General features: G+C 40.1%; 1 long non-coding RNA gene across 2 annotated transcripts; it reads left to right on the forward strand.

Moving 5' to 3' along the window:
• The first annotated feature begins 3853 nt into the window (after positions 1-3853).
• Positions 3854-6908, forward strand: LOC137151802 (uncharacterized). 2 transcript variants are annotated; one of them, XR_010919361.1, is made up of 3 exons: positions 3854-3952; positions 5505-5616; positions 6543-6908. It is a non-coding gene; the product is annotated as an uncharacterized lncRNA (long non-coding RNA). The 2 variants fall into 2 exon arrangements; XR_010919362.1 differs by lacking the exon at positions 3854-3952 and adding an exon at positions 4145-4204.
• Positions 6909-7239: the final 331 nt, after the last annotated feature.

Genomic DNA, 7239 nt, shown 5'->3' on the forward strand with positions numbered 1-7239 from the left:
ATATATAGTTTGTTGCTACCTCTTAATTCTAATTAAAGATTATTTATGTATAAATTCACCAAAAATGGGGGAAAGATGTGATGAGAGGTACTGTATACTTGAATCTTATCCCATCACACCCAGATAGATCATCTTTTCTGTCATTTTTATGTTGCTTGAAGTGCTCTGATAGCTTCTGTCTCCTCACTGAAGATTGGGACTAGCTCTCTGGACCCAGTACACCACTTCAGCTACTTGAATAAAAATCTTGCCTTTCCAAACCAGGCAGAGAAAGAACTGAGATCCTGAAGAAATCATCTAACAAACACTCCCCTAGCTCTTCTTTTAGAAGCCCATATGGCTACATGTGTATTTCACAGCTTGGCACTACAGTGGAACACTGTCTTGATGTTCATAATCAGTCTTGTCCTTTCCTTCCCACTAGAACTCTCAAATGTTACTTTAACATGAACTTTTCTGCCATATTTTTTTCATTGTAGAGTGGAGCTGTGATAAAGCCCCTGATACCGGACAGGAAATGTCAGCCATTATGGTTCTCCTTGGCCCCTCAGAAGAGAGCAATTTAGAGGGACATGGTGTGTGTTTAATTAATAAAGAACTAACCAATTCATCATGAGTCCACCTCTGGTTATGTTTGTGAGACATTAACAGGGCAAACACTGCCAAATTGCAGTTAGTCTGAGCCCCAAAGTAAATTGATTCCTGGTTTATGTGTGGCTAATTGCATACTGCTTAATCACCCCACCTATAACTATAATCCCAGGCACAGCCTTTGTCACCATTGCAAATGCTTTCACATACTCCTCATGCTCATTTATGGAATATCAATTTGTCCCTTAGCCCATAAGGGTGCCTGTTCATGGGCTTACCTATTACATGAGAAAATGGTTGTTTGCACCAGGCATCAAAATTAAAACAGAGGTGTTTTGATTTTAAGGACAGGCAATTCCCTTTAGTTGAGGGGAATGAATTCTCATAATTTTATACCTACTCTATGTAGGAGAAGTAACTAATATTATAACCAATCTGTGGAACTATGTGCAGTTTTCAGTGTGCTGTACATGTCACTTCACAGCAACAACAGGAAAAAAACTTGGATCTTATTTCTCCAGGCTCCTGCCCCTTGAACTAAAGGAGAAGAATGCCACTGTGTGCATTTTGCCCTTTAAGACAATAGCAACTGATTTTAACCTTAAAAGTGCATTTTGGTGTAAATAAGTGTAGTGCTGAAATCAATGGAGCTGTGCCAATTTCTACCACTTGAGGATCAGGCCCCCTCTGTATTTGATAGGGCCTGGATTTTCAAATGGTGGGACTTGTGCTCTTGACTCATTGATTTTTTTTTCCAGATCTGGCTCCAAACTGACTATCTTTTTATTTATTATTTTCATCACAATAGTGCTTTGAGTTCCCAACTAATGTCAGAGCTTGACAGAGGCAGATTGGTCCAGTGGTTAAGGCAGTAGCCTAGGACACCCCGAGTCTTGTGTGACCTTTGGCAAATCACTTAGTAACTCTGTGCCTCAATTCCCCATCTATAAAATGGAGATAGTAGTAGTTAGTAATAGTAGTATAAGTACTTCCCTACCTCACAAGCTGTTGCAAGGATAAATACATTAGTATCTGAGTGCCTCATAATCTTTACAGTCTGGTTGAACAGTCTCTAAATTACAGGAAATAATCATTCCTAAAAAGAGTATCCCCATAAGGAGGTGAAATATATAATACAAAGTCACGAATCAGGAATTCACAGTGTGGTTCTTGAACAGACTCCAAAGAGCAGGGACATTTGGTCTGAAGCTGAGTTCATGTCACTTTTACGTTGGTGAAACCCCATTGTCTCTGGGTGAGTTACTTTTGATTTACATCAGTCTAACTGAACTCAGAATCAGGTCCAATGTCACTGCTGCAGCACTGTAGATGTTCTGGCCAATCAGCCATCTCCTTCTATCTTGTTTTCTAAGTACATCACCTCAGCATTGCTGCCAGGGCCCATGAATTCATCATGAGTCACATGATAGTTGGTGTTTTTCCTAAAGCTCCAGCTGCTGGAATCAGGTTATTACCTGAGAAGCTCAGCTTTGACTGGCACAAAAGTAAGTTTGTAGCCCTCATGTTTTTAGAGAAAATCTTAGAAAAGTGAACGTGAAATGTTCCCACAGCAGAAGGCAAACAGAAAGAACCCCGCATTTATTATATCTCAGGATTTTTAAGCATGTCTTAGGATTTTTGACACTTTGCTTTTGCAGCCCTTGGGGTTGGCAATACTGTGATGCTCTCAGATCCAACCCCGCAGGAGATGCAAGAAAGAGTCAACAGACCAACATCTGTTCTTTTATACCCCTGTTTATCTGGAGTGACGCCATTGCAATTTAATGTGCATTGAGGCCCAGATCCACAAAGCTAGTTAGGCTCTTAACTTCCAGGATCTGGGTTTGAGATTCTGGCCTCTGGACTTGTGAAGTGCTTCCAATCCCATGTTTCCTGTATGGCATGTAGCCATAATTACTAAGCCATGGAGACCTCCTAGCCCAGCTCCTATTTGACTTCTGCACCAAACGGTAAAATCCCAAGTATGTTAGTTTGAGTCTGTGTAACTCCTCTGGTTTTTGTTTTTTTCCACCCTAATCAGGTGCACAGTACTCACCCGATTCCCACAAATGACAGAGGAAACAATTTCTTGGTGTTCGCTCTCCTGGGCAATAATTAAAATTTGCCTGGAATGCAGTTTATTGTAATTCATCAAACACATTTCCCCATGGCGTAATTGTGTAGCACCTACATAAATATTTATTCCTGTTGGAAAAAATACAGCTGAATATGATGGAGGACAGAATCTTTAAAGCCCAAGATTCTTAAAGGAACACTGCCTCCCCCCACACACATTCACACTCCCATTGTCCTAGGGGTTGATCCAACTCCCATTAAAATTAATTGTAAGACTCCTATTGACTTCAATGAGAGTTGTATCAGACCCTACATATTTAGAGCTCATGGAAGGAGCTGGATTGACAGCCCTGCTCTGTTTATGCACTGAACTGGCACACTACAGGCAGTGCATGTTTCCCCTGGTTGCCTAAATAGCAATCTGGGCATCAGAGGATAATTCATTCTTCATGCCCCTTCAATCACTAGTCTCTCTTTGTTTACCAGCCAAAAAGGGAACCAAGTAATGGTATGTGTGGTGGATTTTGTGATATGACACCTCTTCAGGAGGAGTTGGATTAAGACATCTAAACTTGTTTCACATAGGCTACCAAACAGCCATCAGATAAGAACAGTTTTTCACTATAGACTCAATGGTGACCTGAGTATTCATTTCCCTTGGAGCACTGACTTAATATGTCCATCCTCTACTCGCTGTGGCTTCCTGCAGAGGATTAAACTGATGATATTGCACTGAATTTCCAGATTTTAGTGGCATTTGATAAAGGGGGGTGTGTCTGATGGGTATGTTGGGGGGTGCTCTTGGTAATAAGCCTTCTGGGGCCTACTACTGCATTTCAGGGACTTTGCAACAAAGGGACTGTGGCGAAAGAAAGGCAGCAGAGAGGAAGCTGTCTGGGGAAGGCAGTATAAAGGTTGGGAAAGCAAAATTCGCCTGTTGTCTCTATTCAGTGCCTGAGACTGGAGCCCCTAAGCATAGGCTGGGTGAGTGAGCTCTTTTCTCTTAGAGCAGAAAGAATGCTGGGCATTGTAGTCCCAGCACTATTGGGATTTTTAGGCCAGTCAGACAAGGCATGCTGGGAAGAGGGTGGGGTATTTAAGCAGTTTCCTTCCCTGTATGTAGGTAGGATGACTCACTAGTGAGTTTTGTCTGTAGAGAGGAGAAGGTTGTTTGGGGCTGGGCTTTGTTACCTTTTCTCTAGAGAGAATCTGGGTTCTTTGGAGAAATGTGGAGGAGAAAGTAGCCTCAGAGGAGAGGCTGTGCTGTTTTGAAAGAACTCCCCAGGTGTGATCTTTTGTGAATGTTGGCCTTCAACAGCTTCCCAGAAGCACTTTAAAATACAAAATCCCATTATGGGAAAATAGATCAATTGTCTGTGGGTGGTTGTTCTTTTTCTATTTCCATTTTTTAAAAAAATGGAATTGACTTCATAGGCCATACTTCCTAGTGGATCCATAGTCTTCTGCTGACAAGAAGTGACACAGCTATTAAAATCTCTACTCTGCTCATATGGATGGGGGTGATCCCCATCAGAAGGTAACTCTATCACTCAAATAATTATCAAACCACTTAAACAAAGCTGGGTCAAACCAAAACCCTGTCAGCGCTGCAGTCCCTGCTATAAACATCCCTTTCTTTCATACTGGATCTGAAGAGCACCAGGTGCAATTTTGGTGAAAATATTAGGAAAACCTTTGATTAAACGTCTGTGATATTTTTTTGCCTTGTTTCTGACCAACTAGCTGAAAAGACTTGAATTTTGGCTGTATTTTGAAATCGCAATGTAAATTTCTTTTTGGAAAAAGAAATTGTAATTCCCTCCCCTATGTTTTACCAGCTCTTTATTTGAATTTAATATTTTTAAAGTGTATTTCCTTTTTGGTTTCCATGTACAAGTGCAAGATGCATCACTTCAGCTTAGATAATGTTGAATTCTAGGCACAAGAAACATTGAGTGTGCGTGTGTGTGTGTGAGAGAGAGAGCGCGAGCACTGAGTGTTTCCCTAATTCTGTAATATCCTCTGAATCCCTGAGCATTCCAGGTCTCTGGCTGGCTCTTTACATTTAAACACGCAATGTGAAGAAAGTGGAATCACAGCTACATCTGCCACAGGTTCTGTAATGAAATGTTAAACTGTATGATACAGTTCCATAACTAGGTGGTGCCAAGTGTAACATACCTTACATAAATTTACAAGTGCTGTTCCTAACAGCACATTAAAGGGTCTTACAGTGAACACATCTGGTGTGTGTATCTCTGGGAAGCAAGCTGCGTAGCCAGTGCATATCGGGTACAGAATCCCTTACTTGCCTGGTAGCAGCCCTGCAACCTATTCTGAACAGAGAGTACATGACAGATTCTTCTCACTGATTTAACTTATGTAACTGAGTTAGTGCCTTCTTCCAGATGCTGCTCGTTTTCAGACAAGTTCTGCTTCCATAGTTGTCAGGCCTACCTAGTGCTAATAAAACTTGAACTGTCCTGTGCAGAGACTAGGGGTCTAATTGAAAAGAAAGGAAGTTAAGGGCAATGGGTGGGCCTCAGATTTCCAGTTGCTTTCAAAGCAAATTAGAACCTTCACTTTTATGTTAAGGTAGGGTATGACTCGCTGGTCAGTTTCCAATGGCACGTTTATTCTGAACAGAAGCAGCAAAAGCCTTCCATTCCCAGTTTTGCTAGTGCGTCTGACCACTGTTCTGAAGATATCAGAGGTTCATTCAGACTTTGTGCTTTATCAGTAGGAAGAAGAGCTGGTCTCTCTTCCTTTAAACACAGAAACCTTTTAAAGACATTGACAATGTAAAATGTTCCCTTTCTTTCTTTCTTTCTTTCCAGTAGTGGAAAAGTGAGCTGTTTCTACATAAGCCCGTTCAAGTGTGGGATCCAGATCATGTGTGGGTGCAACAATGAGGAGGAATCTGAACCAGAGCTTCAGGTGGTGGCTAAGGTAGGTCAGAAACATATGGCATGAAACTCCAAGCATTCAAAAATCATGAGTCAGGCTGAAATCATCAGATTTAAAGAGAATAAATTTGAGGTCCTTTTTAGTGGTCTTCTGATTACTGAGCTTTTAATATTCACATTTTCAAGTTTTTTCCTCGAGAAGCTTGAGGGCTGGAAAAGGTAAGGAGAAATTGTTAACAATTTTTTTAATAACACTGGGGGGGAGCAGGGAGAGTAGTTCAGTTTGGAACACTTTAAAACAAAAATAAGTTTACCTTTTTTCATGAAACTAATGCTGGATTTGCCGACCAACTCCAATTAGGGCCTTGGTGAAGCCTCCCTTTCCTCCAGGAATAGTACATATCATGAACCTGCAATGTGGACCAACTTGTTTAATTATAAATAGGATGAGGGAGACTTGCAGTGTATGCTAGTAATTGCTGAACTGCTGTAGTGGGAAGCCAGATGCTTGAGAATTATAAGCAGATGCTTTTATAATGTATTTGTCTCTGCTCATTAAGCATGGAAGTTGTTTTACATTCTTATTATCATAATAATTCTGCAGTTACAGTGAGGTAAAAGCTCTTCTGTGATAGGAATTTTCATATGTCTTCATTTAGCCGCAGTTTCTTCTATTATACTCATTTACTTTTAACTGCACTTTTCATGGCAAAAGTACACTAGAATGTGTTAAAGGGTTGGGGCTGGAAAACTATGTTTAAAAAACATGACTACTAATCAAGAATGATCTCTAAACAAAGATATAGGGCCAAAATATAGTGGGCATAACTCCATTAACTTTCTCCATTTACAATGTCAGAGTATGTGGGTGAAAAGATTCAGATGTGATGTAAGCAATGTAATTGGCATTGGTCAGCAACTTTCAACTTCTGAACTATGTTGACTGTACGCAGATATTCTTCATTACAGGAGAGGCAATTACAGCACCAAATAAACAATCGTTGCTGGACTAAGGTAGACTCAAGCAACCTCAGGAGCGTGTTGCTGTGAATACTGCTTTTGATTTTGTTTTTTAAGAAGATAGACACTGGTGAATTGAAACAGTGTCCCAGAGACATTCATAAATGTTTTGATTACCTAAATCCATGGTCTTGAACCCAGTTTAATTACATGTTAAATAACTAACATGGAAAAACTCAACTTTGTTTAACATCGTAAGCACTAGGCAGGTAGTATACATGACATATTCGGTAGCTCCCATAACTCAACAGGCCCATTATGCAAATGTAAATATATTTCTTTGCTGGCACACAGCACTGTTTATAATAAGACCATTCATGCTACAATGTTTGTTTTTTAAAAAAGCTTTTTTGAAGCCTCGTGTTTTATTTTGCACACCTACATCACTAGGAGCCATTACAAATTTTTATAACCAAACCATGTATCTATGGCAGGAATAGGTAATATGGCCAGATTTAGAACAGCAACCTAGATCCTTAAGCTTTGGGTTTTATTAACAAAATGCTTTCTTAGATCTTAACAAACACTTACATTCGCCAAAATTTCTCCATTTAATACAATTCACAAAGCAAGAGCCAAATGTTAGAGTTTCTACTTCATCCTAATAGTCTTTGACCTCATTGCTGACTCTGATACTATCAGTTTA

The sequence above is a fragment of the Emydura macquarii genome, unplaced genomic scaffold (genome assembly GCF_026122565.2).
Source record: "Emydura macquarii macquarii isolate MOO-44397 ecotype Brisbane River unplaced genomic scaffold, CSIRO-AGI_Emac_v2 contig_1119, whole genome shotgun sequence".
NCBI classification, from domain to species: domain Eukaryota; kingdom Metazoa; phylum Chordata; order Testudines; family Chelidae; genus Emydura; species Emydura macquarii.